Raw genomic sequence first — 11,254 nt, forward strand, 5'->3', positions numbered from 1 at the left:
ATGCTGACTGAGCCCATCAGTAGTCAAGGAATGCAGACACAGGACAATGAGGGAATAGCAAAACAAAGAGTTGAGGAAATGAAGTAGAACTGTGCTCATGCCCTGGCTGTGTTTATACAAGGGCATTCCATGCATTGCCATCCAAAAAGGAAAGGAAAAAGTGAACTTGACATACTCAGGCAGTGAGGTCTGTGCAATTAAAAACAAAGTTGACTTGAACGCTGGGAAGAAACTGTAGACACTCCTGGAATCATGTTTTTTTAATTTTGTTAGTCATAAACTTAATGTAAGTTACGATGTGATCCTGAATCACAGACGTCACTTATTTCCTGATTAGGCAATGCCAACTGAGCTTTGGGCCTCCTTGCAAGTAGGCTTATATACCAGCTGACAGTGTAGCTGTGTCAGCTTGACATAAGCCAATTCCCATTGTACTGACAATGCTTCAGTCTGGATAACTGATGCAAAAACTGTCACACTGAGAAGTCCAAAGTATTAGGAGGCCAGAGACTCAATGCTAACCTTGGTGAAAAACTGTCCAAGAAAACTGTTCCTACCGCATAAACATTTTTTTGTGGTTACTCGGGACAGCCACTCTGAAAGACTTAATTTTACAGAAAGCAACACAGCACCATGGATGAACTAGAGGCTGGAGATAAAAAAAAAAAAAAATCTAAAAATGTACTGTCTCTATAGGCCTCAGAATAGCACAGAGAATATTGAATGAGCATCGTGTCTTGACATCGCAAAAATTCCCTCCATTACACAGTTGATTTGAACCTTTTACAGCAGGTCAACTAAGGGCCAGCCAATGCCATCCAAATTGAGGACCAAAGTTTGCCTAAGAGAACACCTTTACATCTGTATACACATTTGTGTAAACTTTAACACTAAACCCAACCCTGCTTCTTGGCATATGAGAACAGTGGTATTTAGCTTAGGTTGGATGGGGAATGTTAGTGAAAGAGTCAACAAGCCTGCTCCTAACCATCCTCAATGTTCATTTTGAAAACATACTTTAAATATGTGGGTAAAGGTCTTTAATTCTTGCTATCAAAGTCTTAGTCCAATTTGCCATATGTGAGTTTCCAGGAATGTCTAAATGAAGGATTTGGCCCTTTGGAGAAACCAAAATGGAAACAAAATAAAGCCTACATCATTATAAGAGAAAAGGAAGAGATAGCAACTAGCATATTTGAGTCTACATTACACATTTTTGTCAATTTTTATTATTATCTGTCTATTCTCACAACTTTTTGTTGAATTGATATTGTCTGCATTTTAAGGTGACCAGTCTGAAACCCAAGAGTTTTAATAATTTGCCTGTTCTACACAGTACACAAGTTGACAGAGGCAAGGAGCTGCTACTTATAAATCCAAAAAAAGAAAAGAAGATGAAATCATTTTTTTGCATCCTGGACTTTTTGATAAATAATTTATGTATCATTTATATATCACATTATGTAGCTCACAATAAGCAAAATATGTTGACTTCCATTCAGTATGTTTTTTTCTTCCAGCAAAAAATAGAATATTTTCTTACATTATTGTGAATAAAATTGAAATGAGCATGAGACTATTTGGTTTGGATAAAATATAACATATTTTTAAAAGAGTGCACATTTGTTCCAAATGTTTTCTGAGAAGCGTTGCACTGTTAACTGCTTCACATGATGACAGGAGCACCATTTGGAGGAAATGATTTATTAGCACACTGTAGTCATATGTATGTATGAACATTTCATCCATCAGATTCTGACCCACTGTCAGCAGCATGAGTGCTCTGGGCTGTTTCTTCAGAAATGGAGATGAGCTGCCTTGAATCAGCTAAATTTCCATTTAGTTCTGTGATCAATAGAAAATATTTCAAATATGCTTAGGGAGGATTAATTTTCTCTAACCAACACTAACAAGTTACTATGGGGATTGTTTGTTGTCTCATATCATAAACAATATTTATAACAATAATAATTATGATGATGATGAACAGTAATAACTACTTAGCAAGGATCGTGCAGCTGGTTAAGTAGTAGAAAATGGATTTTAACCCAGGCTATCATGCCAGAACCTAGGCTCATGACTGCCAGGTTACCCCTCTCAGATTTATACTAATTTTTTTTTAGATTTATAATTTTTAAATTGAATATGCACTTTACAGAATTAAGAACCATGCTCCTTTCACAACAGGTAAGTCTAAAATGATACATATGTAAATTAAATGAGGGTGACAATAAATTTTTCATATCCCATCAGTTAAAATAAGATGCACCTTTTTTCAGATGCTAATGTGTCAAATCAGGAAGCATCTTAGCTTCGTGTCCTACTTTAATTGACAATGTTTTTTTTCTCTTATACAGGTAACAAATAATGTTGTGACATAAAACTTAAGGCATCTCAGATTTCATTAAATAGAATTTATTAGATCCCAATTATGTTTATTTCACATACTTATAATAAGGCTAATATGTTTAACATATTTTATCACTCTTAAAATTTTGGATAATACATATAATATATATTCTCAGGTACATTAATCCATATTATCAGCTATATTTTCATGTCTATCTATCTAGCCAACTATCCTGGTAAAAAAATATCCTGTGCCAGAGGCACCTGGGTTGGCTCAGCGGGTTAAAGCCTCTGTCTGTGGCTCAGGTCATGATCTCAGGGTCCTGGGATCAAGCCCCACATCAGGCTCTCTGCTCAGCGGGGAGCTGCTTCCTCCTCTCTCTCTCTGTCGACCTCTCTGCCCACTTGGGATCTTTGTCTTTCAAAAAAAAATAAATAAAAATCTTAATAAAAAAATCCTGTGTCTTAAACAATACTGGTATTATCATGACCCCTATTCCACAAATGCAAAACTGAGGCTCAGAATCTCAGTAGTCAGCCCAAGGTTTTACATTTACTAATTACGGTTGTTTCCAACTTGTGCTTTTCACAAGTAATCCATTATGGATTAATAATCAATTAGATAATTTTGACCTTACACATTTATAAAAAGCTTTTAAAGAAATTGATAGAATCTACATATTAAGCTCAAAGCCTTACCATGCCATTGTTACACTCTTACGGAGAAGTACAACAGTGGCCTTGGCCCAGTGAGGAGCTATGCTGGTAGCTGTAATCAGAAAGCAGAGAGGTTTATGATTTTTTTTTAAGTGTTATTTATTTGTTTATTTGATAGAGCGAGAGAGAGAGAGAGAGAGAGGAGGGAGGGTGGTAGTAGAGGGAGAAGAACTAAACTCTGTGCTGAGTTCAGAGCCTGACTTTGGGCTTGATCCCGTGACCCTGAGATCATGACCTGGGCTGAAATCAAAAGTTGGACACTTAACCAACTAAGCTACCCAGGCGCCCCTGTGATTTTTGAAATACAAACCAAAGAAAATAATCTTGAGTAAACAAAGTATTTAAGAAGTTTTCTTTTCATCCTTCAGGATCAGTGACACTGGTCACCAATAGACTTGATTCTTTCTTAAATTTGGCTGGCTGCTTTGATTAGAAAACTAGGAAAAAAAAGTTGTGGAAGCTGATCATGGGAGGCCTGGTTTCTTATCTTGAGTCTCTGGCCAACTTAGTTTTGAACTTAAGAATCAAAATTCTTATATTTATAAACATGAAAAAATTATATTTACCTGGTTCCTCCAAACCAAATAATTTTTAAAGGAAAATGAGATGATATGTATCAAGTGCTTTTATCTACTTAGGGTGTCACAATAAATCCTTTCTCCAATTCTCTCCACCTTTTCTAGAAAAAAAAGCTAGTAATATTTTCCAAAGCCCACTCGTTGTAAATCAAACATTATTCCTTATCTGCTCTGGGAATCCACACCTTAAATTGTCTGTGGTCTTATTGCACCAAGTTTCACCCTGTGGGTTATTATTACCCATCCACTGGAGCTTGCCTTTTTATTTTCTTAAAACCGAATTCTGCCAAATAATTCTGCCAAGTTCTGCCAAGACTTGACATTGTGTTTGAGGCTTGTTATAGCTTGAGAGCTAAAGCCCAATAAAATTATTTTACTTTAATTAAAAAAAAAAAAAAGAGAGAGAGAGAGCCACACTTACATCAGAGTAAAAGAGGAGACAGAGCCCAGCCACCATTCTGGCACTTCTACATAAACTTACCCAGGAAGTTGCATCAGGAGCACAAATAATTGTGCTGGATCTCCTAGCTAAATAAATACATCTAAGAACCAGAGATAAATTTTCAACTCTTTCATGAACTCTAAAATATAATGATACTCAACAGAAATAAAAATCTTGGATTTAGAAATTTGACAGTGTGGGCACCCTTAACTAAATGCCCACTCTAGGTAACAGGAGAGCACTCTGCACACATCATCCCATGTGGTTATTACAATGGCCCATTGTACAGATAAAGAAGTTGAGGCTCAGAAGGGCTATACAGCTCACAAGCAGACAACAGACAAATCAGTACCCATATTCAGGACACCACCAACACGTTCTCCCGTCCCGAGTCATACCATTCTATCTCTGTTTGACTAGCCATCCTTTTGACATGAGAGATGACTCTTTTTTTTTCTTCTTTCTTTTTAAATACAGCTCAGTCACAAAAGCACAACTTTCCTCTTCCTATGACATTATACCTGAAGGACAAATTGGGCCATGCAGTTCAGCTTACCTCGTTGAGGAAAGGTAAACTCTATCAAGGCAGAGTTTATAATCCACTTGTTTCTCTGATGTATCCTCATATGTTCAAAAGGGTACTTTCGAGTACCCTTAGAGGGTACTTTATGTTGCTTAATGCCTTTTAATTGCCTTTGCTTTCTCATCAAAATCAAGATCTTCTGAGGACACAGGCTTTTCAGAGATGCCTACAAGTTTGATATATATCCCCAAATAGCATGGTGTAAGCAGTCACCTAAATGTCTTTCTGAACATTTTTTTCATCTGCATACAAATAAAAAGGTAATAAAGTCACCTTTTAAATTAAACAGTATTTTTCCCTTAAAAAACAGTACACACATAAGTACCTCAATTCTGAAGAAGTGCTGGTGAAGGAGAATAAAAGGTCCTGGTTTTCCCTACTTAGAAATTAAGAAATGTTGAATAGAATGGAAGTTCTATATGAGTTAATCACAAAATTAAGTTTGTACCATAGATTATATTTCTACTTAATCTTCTTTTCATTCTTTTATATTTCTACTTAATCTTTCTGTGACTTTTTTATATATTTATAAATAGTCCATATCTCATATATGATGAAGCTGTATATTTGTAATTTTGTTAGATTGAAAACCTCTGAGAGAAAATTTGGGGGTATAATTGAGATTTATATAAAATAATTCTGTATGTGACCCTATTCCACTGAAGCAAAAGCATTCCTCATATAGTCCCCTTGTTTGTTTTTATTTTATTTGTTGGTCTTCTTGAGTTTTTATTTTTATTTGAGTTCTTGAGTTTTTATTTTTATTTCATACTCGTAAACTTAACTTTGCAATCCAACTAAACTTGGAGAGGAGCAAGGAAAATATGGAACCCATAGAACTGCACTGCGAGCACAAAGATTATAGGGTATTTGGAGCAGATGGCAGTGAAGGGCTGCTCTCCTGAGCTACAGAAGGGATGGTCTGGTAGTTAAGGTAAAACACAAGTCAAGTTTATTAGATTTGTCCACAGTCAACAATGGCAATCTTCTTTCTGGTCTTGCCATTCCTGGACCCAAGGCACTCTATGGCTTCCACAGTACCCATGCCCTCTTTCACCTTGCCTAAGACCATAAGCTTGCCACGCAACCACTCAGTCTTGGGAGTACAGATGAAAAACTGGAAACCATTTCTGTTGGGTCCAGCATTTGCACTGGCCAACGTACCACCGCCCCCCCCCCCATCCCAGGCTTCAGGATAAAATTCTCATCAAACTTCTCCCCATCGGTGGACTTGCCACCTGCACCATTATGTCATTTGAAGTCACCACCCTGGCACAGAAATCCTGGAATAAGGTTGTGAAAGCAGGAAGCTGTATAACCAAATCCTTCCTGCCCAGTGTTCAGAGCATAAAAGTTCTCTGCTGTCTTCGGAACTTTGTCTGCAAACAGTTCAAAGGAGATGGGGACTGAGGGCTAGCAGTCCACTGCCACGCCCAAGAACCTGGGGCTTGGTGGGGGTGGGGCGTTGTTGCCTGTGGTTGGGCAGTGTGGACAACTCCAGGGCAGTAGTGTTTGCAAGGCCACATCCCTTGTTTAATTTTAATTATTTCTTTTTTTACCAGACCTTTATTAGGCACAAGTTACTTAGGGAGCCAGTGTTTAATCAGTCTGGCGTTTACTAGTTTTGAGCATTCTGGAGATTTTTTTGTTGTTGTTAATTATTAGATATAGCCTCAATGTTCTTAAAACAGTATAATTATTATTTTGGGACAAGACTTATATACAAGCAAGGCAACTTAATGCAAAATGTAAACTGTAACATACACTGCTGTTAATATTTCTGTGGTCCATCTCCACAGCAAATTAGGTCTTTCACTGTTCCCAAGTGAGTTTTGATTTGTTTGTGGTTGGTGAGAGTAAGCAATCACACTTTTAGACACAGCCTTGATCTGACATGACACCCTCCTGTATAAGGTTTTCCTAAATCCTTTAATTCAGTTTGTCTTAATTCAGTCATTTTGCAATCTAACCATGGAGGACTGAATCTCATTAGTTAGTCAGACTGAATCTCATTAGTAGCTCCTTATTTTATTTATTTTCTGTGTAATTAATTTACTTCATTTTTTAAGTACCATTTTAGATTAACAGAAAAATGTGGCAGATATTATGAAGAGTTAAATATACCCACCCTCTACCTTCACACTCCAGGCACAGAGCTTTCTCTATTGTCAGTATCTGGCATTAGTGTGGTACATTTGTTACATTAGTGAATGAATATTGACACATATTTAACTAAAATCTACAGTTTTGTTGCTGTTGTTGTTGTTATTCTAACAAATTTTTATCACTTGAGTTCAATTTGCTGAACCTATTTTTTTTTTCCTTTTTGCAGCCTCTTCTATTGTGCACCAGCCATAATGGTAGATGCTGAGAATAAAATGATGATAAAACTGCTTTCTCTGTCCTTTAGAGTCTAGCAGGACAGATAGACATTCCTAGATAAACACAAGGGTAGCTAGTATTTCTTAAGATCCAGGCCCAGTTCTGAACACGGAATGCTAACTCATTTAATCCTCAGATTAACCCTGCTTTATAGGTGCTTTTGTTATTGCTATTTTTTTTTATTAGGAAACTGAGGCACAGAGAGGTTAAGCACCTTGAGCAGAATCCTGGAACTGGAAAGAGCCTGAGCTTTGCCTGGAGAACACACGCTGTCAATCACTTCCCAGTGCTGCCTTATGGAGTCACAAGACTGCAGATGAGAAACACCAGCTTGGATGAGAATACGACCTACAGCCATTGTGTTTTCTATTTAGCTCCTATTTTATGACTTTATTTGTAGCAACATAAGGAATCACTTTTATAGCAGTGTACTTCATACCCTCAAAAAACATCTAAATGCACAGCATCATTTTTGGAAAACTGGTATTTGAATCGGTCAGTGTTTATTTCTGTTTTTTATCGCCACTTGACACTCTTTTAACCTCCAACTAAAGGAGTCAATATTCAGAGAAAAGCCAACTCTGGGTATATACTCATTATTCAAGATTCAGTGAGAGACTGAGATTTGAGTGTGATATGGTTCAGACCGTTTCCACGCGTCAAATTCTATGTAAGCACAGGTAACGGAGGATGCCTAAAATCATGCCCACTACCTAAAGGTCATTTTCCTTCCGTGCTGCTATGGTTCCTCTATTCAGTGTGTAGCTGAAGTAGCCATTTCACTCAGTGTGACCTAAGTCACAAACAATCCTTCTTTATCAAAGTCACTATGCAAAAGTTAAGTACAGTGGGTGCTTTTATCTATCATATCTCCAAAGCAATTTCTCCATTTTGTAAGCTTTTAAACTATCCTATCATTTTTTTCCCAAGAGAAGTAGTTAAAGCCCCTCTAATTAAACCACTAAAATCTTGATAGACAAAACAATTTAAATCACATTGTGAGGAATGAGCAAGATGTTTTAACCATTCCTGTCTCTTTCAATAAACTGCTAAGCTAAGAAAATCCTTTGGAGAAACCAATGGAACAATATTCACCCTGACCAATTCTAGAATAAGGGTGTGGTATATTCTTAGACCCATCAGCCCACAAAAGTACTTTCCTACATTAGTTAAGTTGATGTACATTTTGTTCCCTCACCACAGCAGTAACTCTAAAGAAAACTTATGAACATCTAAAAATCACAGAATTGCACTGCCTTAGTATCTGTATTACACTCCCTTATATTTGAAAGAAAACAACTTTACCTCTTTTCTTCCTCATTCTTTACAGATGCCTCTTGCTATTGAGCAATTTTAAGAAATTGTTAACTCAGAATAAATGGATATTTCATTGATCACTGAGTTGGTGCCAGGTACCAAGTAGATCCTTTCTCTTCAATATCACAGAGGGGGAAAAAAAACAAAAAACAAACTTACATTCCAGAAAAAAAAAAAAAGCTGATGCTTAGAAAAGCAAAATACCTTATCCAATAAATGATATAAATGGGAATTTGAACACAGATTTAACATCTCACATTCTTCTAACATTTCTGTTCTTCCTCAGGTGCTTCGGTTAATTTTGTATTAATTTATCTAAGATAGATATTGTAGAAATAAAAATAATAGAAAACAGTAGAGGACACCTGGGTGGCATAGTCGGTTGAGTGTCTGACTTCAATTCAGATTACGATCCTGGGGTTCTGGGATTGAGCATGAGTAGGGCTCCCCATCCAGCCAGGACGCTGCTTCCCCTCTCCCTCTGCCCCACCCCTACTCATGCTCTTTCTCTCCCTCTCAAATAAACAATATCGTGTAAAAAAAATAGAACAGATATAGAAGTAATAGAAAATCATAGACTGAAAATAAAAAAGGCTGTCTACAGAAGTCAGAGAACTCAACTTAGAAACATCTCAGTCCCAGGATCACTCCTTAGTCCAGGCTAGGAACACATAGCCTCACTTCTTCTTTTCAGATGCTCTGTCAACTGCAAGGCCCTTCAGGGTTTGCTTCTCAGATGCCAACTGTGGTAGGAAACTATGCTGTTTACCACCACCACCTCAGGTCCAGGTAGGGATAGTTGCCTTGGAAGACAAAACACAAAGGCCCTTTTTATTTAGAAGTATCATTGTTAATCACTGTGGGAAAACTGAAACAAGTTTTGAACATTGGTTAGTTAGAAACTCTATAAACTTCTAACGGGAATGGTCCAAGCTTTCACAGACTCACTTCAGATAGGAATTAGTTTTGTTTAAGGTGGAGCTTCCTTATCACTTCGTTGCCTTCAAGAACACCCTGTAGCTGTTTTCCCTGTGAAGAATGACCAAATCTGGACTGGAAATTTCATCAAGGCAAATCTGTAGGCAACTTCTTTCTCCAGGTAGACAGTTTATACTTTTAAGAACCTTCAACTGCATTACGTTTGAAAGGCCTATGCCCTACCCAGCAATGATCTGCTCTGGCCATTCCCTCACAATTCAGTAAAGAAGAAAAAAGTTGAACAAATGGTCAAAAGCAAATTTAATATTCAACAGATAAGAAATATTCTTTGCATGTAGAGAAATTAATTTTCTTTTCACCCATTTAAAAAGTTCTTTAATTCTCCCTTGGGAAGCTGACTCTCATTGAGCATTAATAGGTTCACTTCTGAACACAAATAAAAAGCAAAAGCAATACTCCAGAATAAAATATGGGAACCTTTTTTGCCTGAAACAATAAAGTCAAGTTGAGTTGGTTTAAGTTTACAAATTATGACTAGTTTAACTAGCAAAAAATTCAAGACCACATTGTTTTAACTATCATTATCTTCATAAAAGGTCAACCACAGATTATATCCTGACTTTTACTGGTAGTGATTTTGGGCCACTTCATGGTGAGATACCCAGTAAATCTTGAGAATGAACTCTGTGCAGCAATAAATAACCAGAGTTCCTTTTGATGGCTTAGCCCTCAGAGGTCTCCCACATTGCTCATTTAATTATACTGTTGCCCTTCATCTTTATCAAGTTTCAAAGTCCTTTAGCATATAAGTATATAATAAATGGAAATGCTAAGGAGAGTGTAGAAATGTGTAGTAAGTAGAGTATGTGGCTATGGAAAGCTGTGTGATACATTCCTCAAAAGTTAAAGTACATAACACTTGACACAGTAGATTTAGAAGACATTTTCAGGGTACAAACTACTTTTCAGTTTCATCAACCAAAAAAAATAAAGGCTTGGACCAGATGATCAATGATGTTCTATGGGCTATAATCTTTGTGTTTTGTAGTGATTAGCTTCAATTCTTGGATTTGGAGCTGGGTGTGAATAAAACTGCTGCTTTACTGGATAAGATTTAATTTTCTTCAGGCACAGTGTTGATGCAGTCATGATATTTGGCTCTGAAAGGAAAAAAAAAAAGTTGGTAATTTGAGCTATCCAAGTTGGTTCTCTTTATTGATCGCCTTGTTCTCCTGTTGCTCATGTATTCATAGGCTTTACAGCCCAGCTTTACTACCAGTTATATCATTAGATTACCTATTAGATTATAATTAAATTATCCATTAGTTCCTTTCCAATATACTGTTTTCAATCTACTAATAAATCACTAAGAACTTTTACTTTGTTGATGTCATTACTAACACAACATAACCTCAGCAATGAAGATCAAAATAAAGTTAATGTCTCTATTACTTATCACAAATACACACACACACACACACACACACACACACACCCTTAAAGATTAGCTTGGTTAACATGCTGTGTATCTATTGCTTTGTGTTATAGAGATTTTTTTTTTAATCAATAACTACCATTAAAACAGTCAATTTAAATATAAGGCCAAATGATATGAAATAGGGAATAACAACCATTTCGGCTTTGTTTTCCACTCTAATGTTTTTTCTTTTAACTCTAGGAAAAGCAAATAACTACATGTAGTCCACTTACTTGTGCTAGGCTTTGCACTTACTTCTTTCAGTCTCTTTTCATTAAATGCAATTAAACTTTCCCAATTGTGATAAAAACAATTCACCATTATCTTTAGAGGAATCAATGATCATCTTTTTGGTCTCTTTAAGCCACTTTATTTCCATAAATCTGATTGATTTTGGTAGAGGTAGAAATAAGAGGGAGAAGGAATAAAAGAAGCCAGGAAGGGCCTTCTCAGGTGTTAGAGCTCACAGA

General features: G+C 36.6%; 1 pseudogene; it reads right to left on the reverse strand.

Moving 5' to 3' along the window:
* Positions 1-5,624: 5,624 nt before the first annotated feature.
* LOC106006752 lies at positions 5,625-7,409 on the reverse strand (annotated as a pseudogene).
* Positions 7,410-11,254: the final 3,845 nt, after the last annotated feature.

Source organism: Mustela putorius, unplaced genomic scaffold, assembly GCF_011764305.1.
Source record: "Mustela putorius furo isolate JIRA1106 unplaced genomic scaffold, ASM1176430v1.1 tig00003863_pilon_pilon_pilon, whole genome shotgun sequence".
NCBI classification, from domain to species: Eukaryota; Metazoa; Chordata; class Mammalia; order Carnivora; family Mustelidae; genus Mustela; species Mustela putorius.